Below are 20,665 nucleotides of genomic sequence, written 5' to 3' on the forward strand. Positions count from 1 at the left end.
CTGGGGAACCACTTCATTCTCAAAAGTGTTGAAAAAGAAATGACAAGCATGCACCTGGTCTTACTCCTCACCAGACATGCTGCCTCTGGGTTAAGAAACTGGATTCTCCAATTGAAAACTGCTCAGTCATAGATGGAGGCTTTTGCTCATTAGCAAAGTTCCTCAATGGAAAATTTGTGTCACTTTAAAACAGAGGTTGATGTTTGCTTACTTAACAAGTTTTAGGTCTATGGTGACATTGCAGGGTGAACAGTGCAATCCCTCAGAAAAGTAAATAAATCTCCCATTCAAGATTTTCTTCTTGGGCATATCAAATTTTTATTTCTTACTCTGCTGACACACAATCATGCCAGCCCAACGCAGTGAGGCAAATACAGTACTTGCCAATGGACAATCTTGCAGAGGAAAAACTCTTAAAATCCTCCCACCTGAGTGATTTTTTGGTTTTTTGGGAGCAGTCAATACCAGCTCATATTGTAGCCTATTCGCACTTGCTTCGGGCAGGAGAGGGCAGAATGAAAGCACTCAACTAAAGCATTTAAATCAGAGTTAAAATGAAACACTCTAGCGGCCCACATATAACACTTTGATTTTTTAAAAGACTGTCACTGGTTAATTTGTGTACAACTCCAATTCCCAAAAAAGTTAGGATGCTGTGTATTTAAATGTAAATAAAAACAAAATGCAATGATTTACAAATCTCATAAACCCATATTTTAGCCCATTTTTAATTTGATGGCATCAACACATTAAAAAAAAGGTTCAAAATGAGCTAATGAAATAGTAAAATCTCTGAGTTTAAACATTTGATATGCTCTCTGTCTTCTATTGTAACTAAAATAAGGGTTTATGGGGATTGTAAATCCTCAAATTCTGTTTTTATGTCACACAGTGTCCCAGCTTTTTTGCAACTGGGGTTGTATTCACACCTGTATTCAGACCCTAGACCCACAACTTGTTTTAATTCTAGCACCAAGCAGGATGTTTACATTGTCCATTTATAGTGTGTTTATACTGTGAATTCGCTGGCACTAAAACTGTTTTGGTTGCCAAGAAGCTCATTTTCTGTGCTTTGCTGCCACAAAGGACATAAACTCAGGATGACTGAAGACATCTTTGTGGCTTTTCCCATCGTCTTTACTGCAGAAATAAACTATTGGGAAACAGCCAAGACTCAAGCTGTCATGGACAATGACCTCAAAAAAGGATGTGTGAAAAGTGCTGTCAGAGAAATTGGGTTACAGCTATTGTATTCCATGTTTCTCTTATATAAGAGAAAAGCTTCCATGACAAAGACGCCATTCTGTGAGGATCCACAGAGAAAGTTTCCCAACAGAGCTAGCAAAAATGTGCTTCCTGTTCTCGTCTCAAAAAGCAGTCGTCCACCATTCGGACCAGTCTGACTTCCCATATAATGACTGTATCTAGATAAACAGCAAAATATTCTGCCATTGTGCTCCAAAGAATTCTGATAAATTAGTTCTCTTTTGCCAGAAAAAAGGGCCAAAATCAGTGAGTGTGCATTATCCAAAGGCCAGTGAGCACATTTTTTGAGTAAATGCCATGTGTAAATGGCTCTACCACATGCCCCTGCACATTTACCACATGCCATTTTAACTCTCAAGGGGGTGTAGAGATGTGATTTGGGGGAGAGCCCTGTTTTCCCTTTGGGCAATGGTGAGATGACAGAGTACGGTTGAGCATGACTGATAACTTTGCATTGTAGATTGCCACCAAGAGGAGGAAGAGCGATGCGTTATTGGTCCTCATAATGCAAATCAATGTACTAGTTAAAGACCAAATATACTTTTAGTAGGATGCTGTTTAGTAAAAACTAGAACAGATTTTTTTTTATTGTCCTTGAATTTAGAATTAGCCTGAAAATCCAGTTTCACTGATTCTGCTGCTACATGCAAAAGCATTTTAGCTACAGTTTTACTAAAGTCTCTTGTAGTTCATAAGAATGCTGTCAGATATTTTTTAACCCGATCAAGACGTCGCTGAACTAATTAAGCAGCTGCTTTAGTTCTACTTTAGTTAGCAAGAAAGAAAACTGACTGAAATGATAGAACAATAACATCCTCACCGACTAGTCCAGCAGTGTCTTTTGAAATGCAGTGCTTTCTTGTGTGAGGCAAGAAAGACCTTAGGCAAGAGACAGCTCTTCTATGCCTTCAGCATTGACATTAAACGTGACAGCACTGCAGTACCTTTCCACTGTTATGTCACAAAAAAGTAATGGCAATATTGAGATGTATAACAAATAGTCAGCAGAACAGATGGACGACGCCCCTGAGATTTCCCTTGTTAGGAAACTACCCTCAAAACCTCTTTTTTGCTCACAATTCTCAGATTTACAATGGAATTAGGAGGGACACACATCCTTTGAAACTACAGCCAGTAGCAGACAAGAGGATTCTCTATACCCGGGGAGATCTTGGCTAGCGGAGCTGCTGCTTCAAAAAAACCCACTGGCTGTATTTCACAGGCCAGTGACCAGCCACCACTTTAATCTTTGAAGGCAGCAGCTATCTCTTCTCTGTTCCTCTCATTCCACTCTTCCTTATCCATAACCCCATTCTCTCCATGTATAATACTTTGCTCTGCTCCGCACAACTGTAGATTTCCCCTCCCACAGCTCGTTTATCAAGGTGGGGGGTTGTAATGCCTCAACTTGATGGGCTTCCCAGAGGGGGGGGGCAGGAACAAGGGATAAGAGGGATTGAGAGGAGAACTGTTGATGCCAAAAGGATAGTGGCTTTGGTTTTTGGAGACTGATAAGGTCTTTGTGCAGCTTAAACCATGTTCCCACTAGAGGAAATTTCCCCAGAGAGTATGGGAGCGGTTGTGGGATGTGCATTTTAACTACAGCAGGGTCTAAATTACATTTCGGGGAAATAATGTCATCCCTTTAATAATCACCACTTGGGGTGTAGCACCTACCAAAAGTATAGGAACTCTGAGGTAAGGCTTGCAGGACTGAACACTTGTGATGACTTTGTGTTGGTCTTAAATTTTGGTTTGTTTGTATTATTGTGTTAATTGTTTGTTAGTTTTTGGTTGTGCATTGGTAACTAAACAAAATCCAGATTTCTTGATATCATTAGTAAAAAAAATCTTTTGTATTTCTTTATGAAGAAGTTTGCTGTTTATTGCAGAGCAGGTGTGCAAGGTGTTATGCTGCAACATAATTAATCTAGTTTTGTATATGCATCTAAGAAAATCACAGTGGAAGTCACAGAAAATAAATATAGCACTATATGGTGCCTACTCAACTTTCCTTTATGGATTGAAATATGAAATTTTCAGCTTTTTTTGCTTGGGGGGGATTTTTTTCTTAAAAATAATGGAGATCAACTCGAGCGCATAAAGAATGATGTTGACTGCAAATTGATACCAAACTTGTAAAATAGACTCAAGAAAAATATTTAATCTCGCTCCACTTACTTATATCAGGAAGGCTCTGCTGCCTCTTTCTAATCTTCTCCTTTTCTTTTGTGTGTCATTCATTTTTAACCTCAACGTCCACCTGCTCATGCCTCCTGACACACTCTTTTACCTTAAACCCCTGCTTTCCATTCTCTCTCTTTACCCTCCTGCTCCTTGTATTGTATCCCCATTCTTTTTCATTTGCTCAGACCCATTCTTTTCTTCTCCCTTGTCTATCAACAGCAGACCCAGGGTCACCGCCAAAGGGAATGCTGTCCAGCTTTTGATGAAACTAACTCAATCTCAAGGACTTGCTTTACTTTTCTATTTTTGCAGCTGTGCACCATTTGTATCATGCTCTAATACACTCTTGCTTTGTGTCTTTCTGACTTTAATTAGTTTAGTTTCACTCTTAATGCATTTTGTTGTGGAAATTAAATTGCAGCCCAGGAGGACTTTGGAGAGTTTCCATGACAAAGAATAAAGCTAAACTTGGACATTTCATTTAAAACTTGTGCCTTTAGAAATCTAGGAGAAATGACAGATGTTGTTAGCAGTCATTAGGTTTATTTCGAAACTACACCTTATTCTCTGAACTGGCTGCATACATCAAAGACTCCCAAATAAAGCAATTATTTTTTCTCCATGAGTTCCTCATCATTGACTGAATGCAGCAGCCAGAATACTTATAAGGTGGCTGATTCATTGTAGCTTGTGAACTAAATATAAACTGCATGAAAAGCACCATTGCTGCATTGTTAGCTCAGCTATGATTAAACACTACTCCTACAACTCATTGTTTACAATCTAACAATAGATTCCTGTGCCTTTTTTGTGTGACACTTTAGTTTGATCGATGATAAGAGCTATTTGAATACATCTTCATTTTCCTGGATTAGTAATAGTATTACTAATGGCTAAGAGTTTAAGTGGGCAAGGGTTACTGTGTCTAGCAGGAGATAAAGGGATGGAGATAATAAGACATGCACAGGGATGAGACAGTGGACAGAACTTATCAACTTTTAGAACATTTTGATATAAATACAGTTTACTGTTGATACTCCAGTCAGTGGGGAAGCTGTAGATGTGTGGCAAAACTTAAAAACAAAAATTCAATTCATACAGCACTGTACAGCACAAAAGTCTCGACCCACTCCACATTTCTTTAAATTTTGTTAGGAAAATGGGAATGTAACCCCAGTCATGAAACTTGACACACTGACGTGGTTTGCAACAATCTTTATTAGTAATGAACACCATTTTTGCACTGGCTCACAGGACAGCTCCCCAGCCAACACCACACACACCTCCCCAGTTCCCAGCGTCACTGGAAAAAAGGAAAGCCGTGATTACATGATGAGGTGCAGCTGCCCCATCAGCCTCTCTGGTGCTGCCCCTCAAGCTTGCTGCACCACCCCTCTCCTGCAGCGGAGCCGAAAACCACAACCCTACCACAGGTAAAGAAGTGCAAAAAGCTGTTGAAAGACATGCAAAACACAAATGGAAAGTATAAAAGGCAAAAACAGTGATTGTACAGTTCTAATGATCTTGAAAGGCAATATTTTATATGATCATCTTTATCCTTCAACACAGGCTGAACTCTCTTAGACAAGCATTCTTGTAATGTCTGTAGTCTTCAGGAATAGTTTTCCAGGCCTCTTGAAGGACATTTAAATCTCTTCTTTTGCTTCGTGGCTGCCTTTTGTTCTGCTCTCTGTCAAGATGATCCTACATTTCTTCAATAATATTGAAGTGCTATACTGAGAAAGCTTCTTACACCCTTCCCCAGAAATATCTGATGAGGCTGTGGTGAACATGGGATGGATCAACTGAAGAGCCAGATACATCTCTCATGTCCTGTGTCAGGTCTTTTTCCAATTTCTTAGGGACAACGCTTTCAGATACTATTCATCTGTTGTAGACAGCTTTTAGCTCTATAACTTCTTCTTTTGCCCTCCATTTGTCCAATGCAAGTTTTTGTTTTTTTGGAAATCAACTTGTTGGATCAAAAATCCTATTTGATGCCTGTCAAACTGTGAATTGAAATCAAATAAATAAATAGTAACAATTTGTATCTTTTTGCAACTTTGCCAACAATGTGCTTAAAAATGTTTAAATGTTTTCAATTACATTTTTTTTTTTTGGTAATTTGCCTGTTACGTGCAGACACAACATTGGTTCATCCCTTGAGTTAGGGGCCTTTTTCATGCTTGAATAATTCATGGGTCAAAAAGAAAATTTCTTTGAAAATGATCAGGTGCAAGGACTGAACTGAAAATGAGTGCGCCAGTGTCCCAAGAAAAACTTTGGAGGACCTTCAGGAGGCCAAGAGAGCTACTACTCAAGATCGAAAGTTGTAAAAAAGGTGCCAGTTTAGCTCAGTAGGAGAGAAGGTGACCTTAGAACAAATGGCAGAAGTGCAGCGGCCCGTGCTTGTGTCTGACCCTTTGCCTCGTGTCTTCACTTTCTCTCTCTGCCCACTTTTCTGTCTACCTTCACTGCTCCACTGTTGAATAAAGGGGAAAAAATGACTAAACTAAACCCCTCAGCAAAGTCTAGCTCATTGGATGAAAAATATAAAGAACTGTGTGGCTACACACTTGTTCACAGTACTATAGGTGGAAAGAGGTTTATCCTTTTCCACTCTGAACCGAAGAATAATATTCTGTGGTTAGGAAGTATTATGTTTATAGGGTTTTGTTTTGTTTTTCTTCTTCTGTTCCCTCGGCAGTTGTGTGTTCTGAATATTTTTTCACTTGTACACCTTTCGTTGTTTTAATTGTCGCCTTTACGGCTGTGTTTTGTGGCCCTGATTAGTTTCAGCTGTGCTCTGTTAGTCAGCAAGTTTCTCTCAGCAGCCTTTTGTCAGTTCGTCTGTTTGTCAACCTGTTTTCTCTGTGTCCTCTCACATTTTCAGAGTTTAGGGTTTGTTTGTTTTTTAGCTTATACAATATATTTCATATTGCTGAAAGTGAATAACAACTCAATCAAAAACACATACTGTATGCATGTGCTGTAGTCCAGTCTGCTTTCAAACAACCTATTTTTAGGTTTGAAGGGATTAATCCCTATTAAATCTTCATTTTGAAATGTAATCTCCTAAATGCTATCTTCCAGGGGAATTGTACTCAAACAAAAGTAAATTAAGGATGTATTCTGGAGTTCCTAATCTTTTCCAGGTTAAGCTCTGTTCCCAACTTAATCACTTAATCTTCCATCTATGCCACCAGCTCATACTGTTGATGCATATCTATTAGTTCTAGCTGGGCCTTTGCTTCACATTGTTAAAGTTTGACCTTCAGCATCACTTCAAGCGCAGATGTAGCAGTGCATTGCTCATGGGCACAGAGGGTGACTAATCTACACACTTTTCTGAGAGATTTCACACTAGATAAGAGAATTTCATCCACTGAAGCCTTTCTTTCCCTTATCACTTTCCTCTGCTCAGGTGGAGAATGTGGAACTCCAGCCACCCTGGGATTAGAAGGGGAGTCTGTGTTATGTAATATCGGCACCTTTGTGTCCCTGTGTGTGTGTGAGTGTTTTTGTGTGTGTGCATGTACTTGAGCGTTTGATTGCATGTCTGTACGTCTGTTTTTGGCCACTAAATGAGTGTTTTTTAGTTAAATACTGTACTGTAGTTACTGTATGTGTCTTTATGTGTAAGTACGCAGGTGTGCCCTAGCAAATCTAATCCTCCAGAGAAAACTCGATGAAGGTCTGATTTATTTGTGGAGTAGATTCATCTTGCGGATGGCACATCTGCTTCTCTGCCTAGGGCACTGAGCACACTCTGGATTTGTTGGCTCTGTGCTATGCAAAGACAATAAGTAGACACACTCGCTGCCTATTTGTACCAAGTGAAAGCCCTGCCTAACTGTAATTATGTGTATTCGAAACAAGCCAGGCAGGCTTGTTTCGAATCTTTTGTCGTGAACCTAATGCATCAGTATCTACTTAAAAAAGAACCTGCAAACCATTAAATACTGTACATTAATAGTCATTAACAGACACTTTAAATACTTGGGATCCTCTGAGTTTCAACAATCAACTTGTAAGGAGAAAATTGGTGTTTCTTTTTCTCTGATATTGCCAGTCTCTGATTTACAATCGATGAGGACTGTCTTTCGTGATTCTGTGTGGGAATGCCTGCATGCATGTGTCACTTTGAGTGGTACTGCTTGTTTGCGTGGGGGATCCTTTCTGACTTGTTTCTTGTGCTGTCAGAACATATTGTGTGTGAGTGATTACCTGTCATCTCAAGCCTTGAGCTCTGCTTACTCCCTTATCACACCACTACTGTTGCTTTTGCGGGCTCTCTCACTTTGTCTTTCTTCCTCACCCCTGGCAGCCATCCTTCTCCTTTTGTTTTTCTTCCTGTTTGTTTTCTTCTTCTCCTCACTGAGCCGATGCATCCTTCAAGACATGTGAAATCAGGGTTCTTAGATCTTTCTTTTATTTTTTTAAATTTCCCTTTATATACATCCAACCACCAAAAACAAAAAACTTCCACTGGAAAATTTGCCTGGTGCTGTGCACAATTTTGCCTCATTGCTTTTTGAATTGTTTAATTTATTTTCAATATATTTAATTCCTTTGGATTTATTAAGTGTCCCAGTTTTCTTTAAGTCTGCTCACAGGGTTATGGTGTAGTAGATGTATATAGCACTAATGTGCACTGAATTTGAATTACATTTCTATACTTAAAAAAATAAAAATAAACAAGAATATTTAATTGGTCTCTTTGGCTATATCTTTGGCTTGGACATTGTTGTGCAGGGGTTTTATTTGTTTTGCATCTGCATTATGAGAACAAACGACCACAGCTCCTCAAATCAGGCATAAATATCTGGAGCTAATGGGAGGGAGTATGGTGGAATTGGTGTATTGATTGTGATGACCGCCCCTCGTCACAACAGTGTTCCCACAAATCTCTGCCTAATGGCTGCCCTGGGTAATAATACATCTGACTCTCATTACTGTTTATTTTAGAATGCTTATGTTTGCATGTACTGTCTAAAGTACTGCATCATTAGTCTGGCGTTAGTCAAAGTAATGTTTGTTTATGCTAAGAGCAAAATATATATGTGCACATAAATAATGCGCTTATATACATATACGTGTGTGTGTGTGTGTGTGTGTGTGTGTGTGTGTGTGTGTGTGTGTGTGTGTGTGTGTGTGTGTATTTCTAGAGATTTTCATGATTGATTTTGCCATCTGTGTGTGAGGCTGTTTGCTACATCAACCAGAGCAGCTTTTAACAACTGACAGTGTGTGTCTGATTGTGGGACAGACACCACCTCTGATACTGTGTGACATCTTCTTATTGTCTGCTGGGTAAAAAGTGTCACAATCTGTGTTAGAAAGACTAAAGAATACAGAGCTAGTAAAGGATACAAGGTTTAGAGCCACACTGGCGCTTCATTAAAGGACCAGCTATGGCTAATTCCATGCAACTAATGACTTACCAGACTTAAAGGATGCTAATGAACGTCATGGCTTACAGGGAAACTTGAACTAGAGAAAAGTCATTGTTAAGTGCTAAATAAGAAATTCTCCTATGGAATAAAACATCTATTGAAAGTAATGACGGTCTAAAAGTTAAGTTACATTTGCAGAAGTTTTAACTTTCTATTTTTTTTCTCTACTATCTTAAACTTAACATGTAGAGCTATGCTGGTAAAACCCATGTAGACTGCTGATGTTAAAGCAGGTAGAAGATTTGTAAATGATTCCAAAGGTGGCATTTGCATTGGGAAGATGTAGCTGTGAAACCACAACACCTGGTCAAAGGTATCCTCAATGCAAGCCAAAGAAGCTGGAAAAAACATACCCCCCAAAAAATCCATCAAAGAGAGCAGCAGGAGTGGCAGAAGTGTCCAAAATCAGTAGTTTGGTAGATTCCGAGAAAAATGTTTGGCAACATAAATGGCCTGGACATACACAGAAGACAGCAGTGTTTAATGATCGTAGGATCCTTTCCATGGTCCAGGATGAGCATTGCAACTGACTAATCCAGTTGCCTGTGCAATTCAGGAAGTATTAGCCAAGAAGTTAGCTAATGCTATTAAAAACTATCATAAGCAAACTGACATGAGTAACCTAAATATAGCTTACAGCAACCCTAACCTAAACATAAAAACAAAACCCACTTGGAACATTTACCATTTGTTCCAGAGGCTTTGGATATTTGGCTCCAGGTATTTAAATTCATCTACCTTTAACTTTACCTCTTTACCTTCTTTATCTTCTTGTAGCTTCACTTTTACACCTGTCATTCATGCACGTGTTCTGTTTTGCTTCTCCTGACTTTCTTTCCTTTTTTTCTGAAGAGCATACCCTCACCTCTCCAGGCTCTCTTACTCCTGCACCCTGGTCTCACTATATGTCACTGTTTCATCTGCGAGTATCATAGTCCATGGACAATCCTGCCCCACTTCATCTGCGAACTCGTCCATCACCACCACAAACAAGAAGGGGCTCAGAACAGAGCACAGTTCCTGTCTGGACACATGATACTATGATTAGCCTGTGCTAAATGAATGGGAAAGAAAAAAATGAAGATGAAGTTTGAAATGTGCAAAATCATCTATAAGATACTCTGGTGTCAGTGTGATGAGGTGATCATCCATTGCCTGGATAAATGGTGTTAATTGGCAGACAAATGATGAAGTTTACACACCTGAACTTTGTGCTCATATTCATCAAATACAACAAAATTCATTCTACAGTTTTCAAAGTTTAGATGGACAATGACGCAAAGCACATAAAAGAATCCTCAAAGTTTTTGGAGATAAAGAAGTGAAGTGAGCCATTCACCTGTTTTCAACCTAATTAACTCGCTGTAGGCAAAACTAAAGGTAGAGAGACTCATGAACAAACACATTGTGTCCAACTAATTCTTAGAAAAAGAATGAAAAATTATCATTTAATTATCTTTGAATCCTTAAAAATAGAGAATTGTTCAATATTAGATAATAAATTAGATTTTTTTTAATCCAGTCCCTCAAATGAAGCTGAAAGACAACATTTTAAGGCAATATTCATCAAATAACCAACTCAAATAACAAAAATTGTGTCCAAAATCATGTTAACTGAGCTGTGTGTGTTCACAACAAAGAAATCTGCAACAGCATGATTATAGAGGGTATATTTGGGGCTAGCTTTTCTTGTGTTCTTGTTTTTTGATTAACACTACATCTACTACTTCCATATAGATCTGTCTCCTAATCTTCAGTCTGTGTGGCCATGTGGCACTAAGCTAGTGGTTAGGTGACAGAGATCGGGTGAACTCCAGTGAAGTGTCCCTGTTTGATGATAACTCTGCCCTGTGGGAGGAAACAGCAGGAAGCCTGAGCCAGCTTGGCTCTTGCACCGCTCCCCTCACAACAGGTACAGGAGGGTGCTGAGCTGAATGCTGATCATATGAGCGTCTGACTGGATTTTGTTTAAGACTAGAAATAAAAGAAAATAGCTGAGATAAGTGGAATTCTTGTAGATTTAGTTCATTCTAAGAAAGGTTAGATCATTAAAATATTAACTGATCTCAACTTACATGAGATTTGTTTTAAGAAATCTTTTGATGGCAGCTCTTCAGGATGCAGTAGACCTCCTCAGCCTGCAAATGATTTATGAGAGTCAGTGAGATGCAATGAAATGGCTCCTCTGCTTTGCCAGTGGTGTCACATATATCCCATGTGCATTCTTTACTGCTAGGTCATTATAAGCCCGCACACACAGTGTGGTGGCATTTAAGGACAGATGGAAGCCTTGGGGCAGAAGTTGGGTTGCACTGCAGTAGATAGGGAATCCATTTAAATTCCCCGGTGTCAATGAGGGACACAGTCTCCATAAATTAAAGTGATGACACGCCACTAGTTTATAATATTATTGACTACACAAAGTAAAATGCCAATCTTAAGTGGGACAACACACAGAGATGGAGCCTTTATGGATAGCAAAGCACACTGATTACAGTGCATACTCGCCTGGGAATCAATAGACTACGGCAAAGTTTCGAGCTGTGTCATTGAAAGAATGATTAAATGGGAAGCAGGCTGAAATCAGAAAACATCTACATAAATAAATCTCTACGAGAAAAAATGAAAAGCTGCATTCATGAGACAAGAAAGATTCAACACAAACATTTGAAACAGTTTTATTGATAAAAAAAAAAAAAGTGCGCAGAAAGCAACATGTTGTCATAGTGGTCCAGACTGGACTCAATGTGCAGAATTGGGACAATTGTTCAAAATATTTATTTACAATAGTTAAACGTGCAAGACAAAGAAGTTTCAGTTAGCGAGGGCAAGGGTCCCACAGACACATCCACAGAAATCTCTCTCTCTCAGCAACTCACTGTTTCCCACTTCCAGGTTTCTGCAAAGAGAAGAACAGAAGCTAAGATAAAGTTGCAGGGCAAAAACAACAATCAGGTTTCAACTGAGGGTCTTCCCTCCTCTTAATTAGGAGAATGGGACTCAGATAATTGCTAACAGGTGAGCTCATTACTTCCAGGTGTGCAGAATGCAAGGTTGGGACACCAGAGGAGGACCCGCCCCTGAAAACACAGGTGTGATTAACACACAAACATGCACAGTCACCAGCACTGAGACAGGTTTTGGGTGACAAATAGTAAGAGAGAGAGGGCGAGCAATAAAGAGAAGAGAAAACATAGAAATGAGCTAGCCAGCACAGGAGCACTGGAGGACCGTGACTTGTGGCTCCCTATCTTTATTAAACCCAAGTTTGTGGTGGAGCCTCAGGGAAAAATAACCAGAGGGGAAAACAAAATTCATGTCTTTTACTCTAAAATGATCAGACAGCTTCCCTCAGACTTGCACCGTGTGTCTTATCCATCACAGTAAGTATACTATAAACAGGTGCTCTGCCAGCCCTGATTTAATATCCTGTCTGTCAGTATAAGTCTTTATGTATGTACAGAATCCAGAAGGTTTCACTTGATTAGGAGGCCAGTGGTCAGTGTGAATGAACCAATCAGCAATGAGCAGCTATGGTTTGGAGTTTGTGTCTCAGGCACCACAAGAGGAGATTTTTGCCTAGCACTAAACCAGCTTTTAGAGATGTTGCTCCAATTTTCCTTTTAAATGGACAAAACAAGCATATTATCAGTTACAAAAAACATAAAAATCTCAGCTTGTTAAATAATTAAGAAGTAGGAAATGTAACGATACTGATATATTCACTGCATTTATTTTCCATTCATAATAATAATAATAATAATAATAATAATAGTACACTGTGTGAAGCATAGCTTGAATGAATGCTGTATCTTCACAAGGCTTTTGGTCATCCACCAAAGAACTGCTACTGCAAAAGATGACCAGAGTTACTATAGTTCATCTAAAGAGGGAATGAATGTCTGAACCACATTTTATGGCAGTTTGTTTGAATATTTTTTTCTCAGAAGCATGAATGTGAATCTCCCAAAGGAAAAGTCTCAAAAGTCATTAAGATTAATAGTGTGGCAACTGAACCGGATAAATATGGTAATGAACTGATTCTCATATAGTGCTTTTCTACTCTCCTGGAGTACTCAAAGCGCTGTATACAACATGCCTCATTCACCCATTCGCACCCACTCATACAAGCACTTCCTTCTATACTTAAGTGCAATCTAAGCACTCACACTCCGATGGACGCATCAGAGAGCAACTTGGGGTTAGTATCTTGCCCAAGGATACTTGGTATGCAGACTGGGGAAGCCAATGATTAAACCACCAACCTCCCAGTCAGTAGCTGATCTGCTCTACCACCTGAGCCACAGCCACCCCAAATATCTTCACCAAATTTTATAAGTATGTGTTGAGATATGTTGTCATAAATGAAAACAAATAAAATGAAAATTTCACATCCAGTATTTTGTCTGGCACTATTGTTTTGGTGAGCAGCAGCAACATCTCTAAAATGACAATGGGAAACGGGCATAACATCAAGTAAAATTAAGTGAATCTACATGCATTTGTTAGCTTAAAGCTAGTGAGTTTAAAAAGACAACCAAAGAAGTTAAGCAGCAGCAATAGCACAGGATGCAATACCGCTAATCTCTGTGGAGAAGACGGACTGATTTGTGCTTAAACCAGACCCCAGGAGTTGGATTCAGGAGTCACATGGTAGGCAATAACTAGATGGTGGACAAGGCTGGGAAAATGGGTTCATCCAAATCTGGTTATGCAGCTGTGTTTAAGGAGCAGTGTTTCATTTTCATGCAGCTTTCTTGCTAAATAAAAGCTTTGGTGGATTAGCAAATTCTTTCCTTTGCTTCAGATTGGTGATGTTGAATGTTATAACTCTCTGATATAAACCGCTTCAGAGCTTAAGGTTTCTACGATTAGTATTAGCGGACACCAACACTGGTAGCCATAGCTCATTGGTTTCTCATCTCTGCACGTTCTAAACCCTTTTTGTGGGATTGGTGCCTTTTGGAGAATATTTCATGTGGTTATCTGATACAGTACATGATATAGCTTGTCTGTGTTCCAGTTTTGAGTGGTAGAATTTTCATACTTTATTATTCTGTTACTTATTACACGTGGACATCTGCTTTTGCAAGCTGATGTACCAGCTGTAATACATAAACTGCCATTTCCTAATATAGTCACCACTTCCTTTTCTCTGTTAGTCTTAGAAGATGCATGACTTTTATCTTGATCAGCAAATCAAAGGAATCTACTGTATCTTGCTCTGTCCTGTGCCTGCGTTGGTTTCCATCATTTTCCCCCACTCTGTGGGTTGTTGTCCTTTCTGTCTAGCAACATCCTGTTTGCTTTCCCTGAAAAAGCATGTTTCAACTGAGGCAACCCACCAATTGCCTCTGTGTTTCCCTCCAATTTAATCCATCTACTACGGGTTAGTTTCATAATGTTGTTTATTAGCTCTGTTTGTGCTCGTGTCAGACATTACCTCCGTGGGTCGCCTGTCATCATTTTTTTAAACTGGGAAGCCTGCGTCCCATTAGGATCTTATTTCTGGAAGTGTCCCCCATAAAGGAAATGAAATACAGTACAGATTCAAACAAAGTGTTTTATTATTAATGACATTTTAGTTTACAAAAAGAAGCAGCAAAATTTCATATTCTCTAAGAAATGCATGCATTTTATTTTTGCCTAATTTAACAGCTGAAATTACATATTGATATAAGTAGAGATTAAAATTTTGATGAATTAGTTAATTGTAAATTTAACCAGCCACACAAAGAGAAGCTCAGTCAATCTTTGTTGCATTCCCATCTGTCTTTCCTCCACTATCTGCTCTTTTTCAGAATTAAATAGCCCTTCTGACCTGTGTGCGACCTCTTCATTGACAATTCTTTTCCCTGCTTAAAGCCACGTGCATGTTTTCACTCATCATCTTATCAGTGTTTATCCACTTTAACGTGTGCTGTCTCTTAGCTCGTCTTTCATTCAAGAGTCCATTCACTCGTGGCCTGCCTGACTGTGCATTGTTTCAGTTCAGTCTCTTTATAGTAAATCACAGCAACACTCATTACTTCAAGTAATCAGAATTATTCTGTAGCTGCTTGGCCCCACTGAGAAGGAGAGCTGTTGCCAAGATTAGCAGTAAGGGCTCTTCCTGACAGCTATGTGTGGTGAATAAAGCAGAGGCTAATCCTTCCTCCATAGCTGTTGGCTAGATGGCCATTTATGGGTGGTTTGGCTGTTGTGCTCTCTTTCCATCTCCTCTGTTAATCCGCAGGCAGCTGAAGTGGTTGATGAGATGCTTCGGCACTTCTCGTATAGGCACAAACAAACCCGCATTCGCTGGCAAAGCCTGAGCATTATGAACTCTGCACTGAAATGTATTTGTATTTTTTTTCCCTTTTGTTTGTGTGTACTATATGTACACGTGAATATGTGTGTACATAGAAGTAATATCCTCCAATATGAGTCACAGGGTGGAAATTAAAGCCTGAGATGATCCCTTCTTCAATAACCAAACACTTCATTTTGACAGATCATTAACTAGACATTATCTTTCATTAGGCGCCTCTGCATTACTTATTCAACACCCCTAGGACACACATGCACGTTCACAATTGGTGCATACAAACAGATAACACACTTCACACACATAGGAACACACACTAAACAATGGCTGATTTGACACGATGCATTTGAATCACTTAACTCGAGCATTATCTGTGTCGCTGGGTTTGACTCAGAAGGCTGTTCTGACCATTAAGTCTTCATGCTGAAGTTAGAATTATCTAATATGTTATAGAGTCAAATCGAATTTCTATAGTTCCCATTCATCTTTTTCATTCTGCGCTGGTATCATAGCAGACTGATCACGCAGCCACTTTACAGATGGTCAGAGTAATTAGATTGACAATGAGTAAGAGAGCCGGCAATGTTGTAAAGAGCATCCTGATAAAAAAAAAGGGGGGGTTCTTAAGAGCATCACGAGAGAGGAAATCATCTCACCATGTAGTGGTAATTCAGATGCCTGCTGCTCCTGTCTCTCACTGCGGAGACAAGTGGAGAGAGACTGAGCTATGACAGCAGGAATGCAAACCCGCTCCCCCTCCACCACACTATCAACAACTTTGGCTGCAGCATGAAAACAGCCCTTGGGCGACATTAATGGGACAACACTTTTCAGGGTAGAGGCTGGGGTAGAGAGTTTCCGGCCCGCCAGACTCCATCCTTTTGTCTGCTCGGCATATTGACATTTTTCCTGTTTGCTCTCTCCATCATATCCTGCATCTACTCACCGGTCTTTGCTCTCCATTCATCTCCCTTAGTGGCTTTTTTTCCCCCCCTCCCCTGCTCGTGCCTATAAAACCCATGCGCCTGCTTCAGCCAAGCACACCCAAGACATCTATCAGAGGATGATTTTATGGGCTTTTCTCCCCTACTAATGGCTATTTAGCCATCCTCACCGAAGCCAGGGCGATTTGTTATTCTGAGTGTTTGTCCAACACATTAAAACCATTTGCACTTATGGCACACTGATGAAAAATATGAATGGGTTTTATAACGTTAAGACAATTCATTTGAGGCAACAGATCAATGACACATCAGGGAAATGGGAAGTGATAATAAGATTGCTGTGGAAAAACGTTGAATAGGTAACAGATGTTTGTGGATTCACTTTCTAATCAATATCTTGACATTAAACCCACCTCTTTCTCTTTCTCGCTTTGATTGACTACATCCATATAGACATGTGGATCCAGTGTATTTGTTTGCTGCTATTGCTTGAGTACATGAGCTGGGGTTACATTTCTCTGATGGAAGGACATGTATCGCATCAGCGCTGTGAGGTGAACATGAAACCAGACAGTGCTCTTAAAAAAAAAAAATCAATGTAGAATCCCTTTGAACATTGACTGTTACACCCGAATAGAAAACACCAGGTGATTATAAAGTGATTATTGTGTGCTTCCAATCATGCCTATTAACTTTGAATTTCAGCGGTGTTTCATCTTGGACGGTTAAATTGAGAGCAATGCAATCAGGTATCCAATAAGCAAATCAATTTGAGGTTTCTGGTGTAAACAACAGCCTCTTGGTCCACTTAATACCACTTGTTTTTAGCCTGGGTAGCACCGGAACTACATGTGCACCTGAGTGAATGCTCCAATGCATGCACATCTTTTCAGACAGCGTGACTCTTGAATACATTTTGGGCATATTTTGCTATTATTATTTATTTATTTATTTTTAAAGCACAGAGAGGGATGACAGTAACAGAGGAAAAAAACGACGATGCTCGATGTTCAACCAAGGCTGCTAACCTTTTGTGATGGAGGAACATTGCATTTCATGGTGAAATAGGGGAGTAGGCATTCAGTCAGAACATTTCTTTTTTTTTTTTTTTTTTAGAAAACCTAATGCATCTGTAATTATGCTATTTATCAACATCCTCCAAAATATAATGTCCTCTTCATCTTCTTCAGCTGCTCCTGGATCATTTGCCTCAATCTCACCCGATCTCTTAAATCCTCTTCTGTCACACTAAAGCTCCGCATGTCCTCTGTTACTCCATCCATGAACCTTCTCTGTAGCCTCCCTTTTAAAGTCCTACCTTTCAGCTCCATAGCATCCATTGCCGAATATATCCTCTACCTCTCCTCAATATTCCTCCAAAATTTTATGTATTTAGCAATTTTGTTTTTACAACTTAGCACCAAAATTTTGTTTTTAAGTTGTTATTATTATTAATAAATTATTTTTTTCTATGAACTTAGCTCCTTCTAAAAATAACTCGAATGACTTTGAAAAAGGAACACGGCACATAAAAGATGAACGATTTGGGCAAACACCAACTGTCTGCTGATTAACCAATCACAGAGGGCACCTCTGAATAATATGCTCCAGCCTTAATGTGTGTGGCTGCGTGAGTCTGTTTGCCTACCTTTTTCACAGAAATGACTCCACTGTCTGGTCAGAGAGGACGTGTCTGGGACAGACTTCACAAAGACACATGGCAGGACTGGAGAAGACTGCAAAAAGGCAGAAAACACTTGTAAGGAAAAAAAATGAATGAAGACAGCGAGTTAGAGAAAAAGAGCAAGAAAAAGAACGAAAGCATGCACTTTACACTTTTACACTCATGAGTAATTCATACAAGCCTCTATTCCACCTGGTTTTCTTGCCTGGGAGCCACTAAACATAAAGATATGCAACATTATTCAGCTGGTCTCTGTGGTGCTCTAGACCTAAAGCAAAAGCAGGGTTACATTATAGCAAGACAGCAAGTAAAGAGATTGGTTATAAATTCCCAGACACCCACTCTGTGCCACTGAGATGACAGACAAGTTATGGCACGACTGCATGTGTGTGCCACTCTGTCTCAGGGGATGTCATCCCTCAGGCAAAAGGTGACGTCGGTAGCTGCAGCCCAGCTGACATCTGTCAAAAACGATCAGGATTTGAATCCTTCCTTGTAACACTAAACTAACCTGTGGGTCATGGTTTACACTCTCCTTCTTTTACTGGGACGACATCATAGTACAGAATGAAAACGATTTCAGTCAAGTGTGATTACACATGGAGAGGGAATCAGTTCATGTTTTCTGAAGGTCACACACTTGTCCTTTTTCTGAATTGCATAATTGCATATGAGCGGCTTAGAGGAGGGGTTGGATGAAGATGCAGAGAGAGAAGGGAATGAGCACGGTGGGGACGTGCAGTGAGGGAGAGCACACAGTCACTTTGGATTAGGCCCAGAGCATGTTTGATGAAAACAGAATGAACTATTAATACAAGGTTAAGATGAGAATAAACCACTAAAGGACTGGGGATGAGCTAGGAAGAGAATCTGCAACTCTTTTCAAGTTTAGATGACAGTATATGGTTTGGGGACTACTGCCCTGGTTATTAAAACTCTATAAAAAAATTATTGTATGGGTCTGAAAAGCATAATGTATGAAACAACTGTAGCTGTGGAGTTTGCAGCTTTTGTATTTAGGTTTCATATATATAAAAATAAATACAATTCATGGCAATAATTAACTTCTTTGATATATCTGGACAAACATTTCTTGTAAATAAAAGTGACTTGCTCAGACAAATGATGTGATATTTCTACTGAACGTCATAATGTAAATACATTACCAAACAATCACATGGAAAACTGAGTACACCCCTACATTTATCACACCTTAAAATCCATGAAATTGGAATTGGGGTTCCCGATTAGGTGCTCGCTTTGCTGTTATCACATATGTCTAATGACCTCTCGAAGGCCTTCAGAAGAAGTTGTGGATCTTATTTAAATATATCTATAGATCTATAGAGATCTTCTATCTATCAATCGATCGATAGATATGTGTATATGAGAAACAAGTTCTAAGTTGCCTTTCATATAAGGCAACTTGGAAATAAAGAACTAAAGCTCTGAACAAGACTGAGTGATTAGCATGAGCTGAACTGTGAACAAACCTATGAATAGTTAACATGAGCTACGAGATTCTAGACTGGGAATAATTAAATGCAATATATATGAACAGTGCGCTCCGGGCTGAGCGACTGGATACAGGCGCACAGGACTGACAGGCAAACTGTGATTGGAGAGCTGGTGGTCTACGGCATTTGTCAGCTGGTGAACTAATGCAAGAGGGGGGGGGGGGGGCATGAGTGAGTGGGTCAGTGGAGAATTGTTCCAAGGAATCCAAGGCAGAGGTGCAGGGAGGGAGGCAGGTGAAGCTAAAGAGCATGCAAAGCAACGTTACCAGCTGTGAGTGAGCAGAGGAGACCAGCGTCCAGGAGTGAGAGGTTATGGCAAGGTTTGGTGATCCGACTAAGTTAGCAGATATTCTGACGAAGGCTGGTAGAGAACGTTGGTCATAAATACAGCCGGTCTGATTAGCTTCAGGTGGGAATCCTGGGAGGTATGATGAAGGCTCCACCCAGAGGAGGAGAGCAGGCACTGTGGAAAACCCACAGCCAAAAGAAGTCAGGAAACAAAAACAAAACAGTATAACACAAAGTAAGTTAAACTTCAAACTGTCGTTCTGTCTGGTTATGAAGCAAAAGCTGCTGTGAATCCATTTCAACTACTAATGAAAGTGACAACAGGAGCACTGGCAACAACAAAACAACCAAAAAGTGAATAGTTTTGCTTTCAGGTAGTGTTCCTGTCACTGTTGCTCAAGTACTCTGGTTCCTCCAGAATTGCACAATCATATATGCCATCACGGGTAGGGATGGGTATCGAAAACTGGTTCTTGTTGAGAACCGGTTCCCACTGTTTCAATTCCTTGGAATTGTTTGCCATTTTTTCAAACGATTCCCTTATCGATTCCAGTTGCCCCGAATGACGTCACCACGTTGCGGAGCGTCATTTACCTGGCAGTAAACACGGCGCCTAAGCGGCTCAAACGCTCAAAAGTTTGGTTATACTTTACGAGAACGGATGACAACAGGACAACTTGCAATACTTGAAAAGTAGATGTTTCATTTAAGGGAGGAAACACTATGAATATGCAAAAGCATTTGCTCACAAAACACGCGATAACCTTAAATGAATGTCGTGTTTTTAATTCCGCTCCGGACTCGTGAATCTCAACCCAGCAGCAGCGGTAACGTTTGCACGTCCTCTCCCGTTAATGCGGCAGGTAAATGGCCTGCATTTGTATAGCGCTTTTCTAGTCCCTAAGGACCCCAAAGCGCTTCACACTACATTCAGTCATTCACCCATTCACACACACATTCACACACTGGTGATGGCAAGCTACATTGTAGCCACAGCTGCCCTGGGGCGCACTGAC

At 39.9% G+C, this 20,665-nt stretch overlaps 1 long non-coding RNA gene across 2 annotated transcripts; it reads right to left on the reverse strand.

Annotated features, from left to right (window-relative positions):
• Window positions 1-11,602: 11,602 nt before the first annotated feature.
• LOC113035245 (uncharacterized) lies at window positions 11,603-20,028 on the reverse strand. 2 transcript variants are annotated; one of them, XR_003274329.1, is made up of 4 exons: window positions 19,628-20,028; window positions 17,809-17,896; window positions 15,873-15,913; window positions 11,603-11,808 (listed from the first exon to the last, which is right to left on the reverse strand). It is a non-coding gene; the product is annotated as an uncharacterized LOC113035245 (long non-coding RNA). The 2 variants fall into 2 exon arrangements; XR_003274328.1 differs by lacking the exon at window positions 15,873-15,913 and having other exon boundaries at window positions 19,628-20,017.
• Window positions 20,029-20,665: the final 637 nt, after the last annotated feature.

The sequence above is a fragment of the Astatotilapia calliptera genome, chromosome 13, assembly GCF_900246225.1.
Source record: "Astatotilapia calliptera chromosome 13, fAstCal1.2, whole genome shotgun sequence".
Taxonomy (NCBI): Eukaryota; Metazoa; Chordata; class Actinopteri; order Cichliformes; family Cichlidae; genus Astatotilapia; species Astatotilapia calliptera.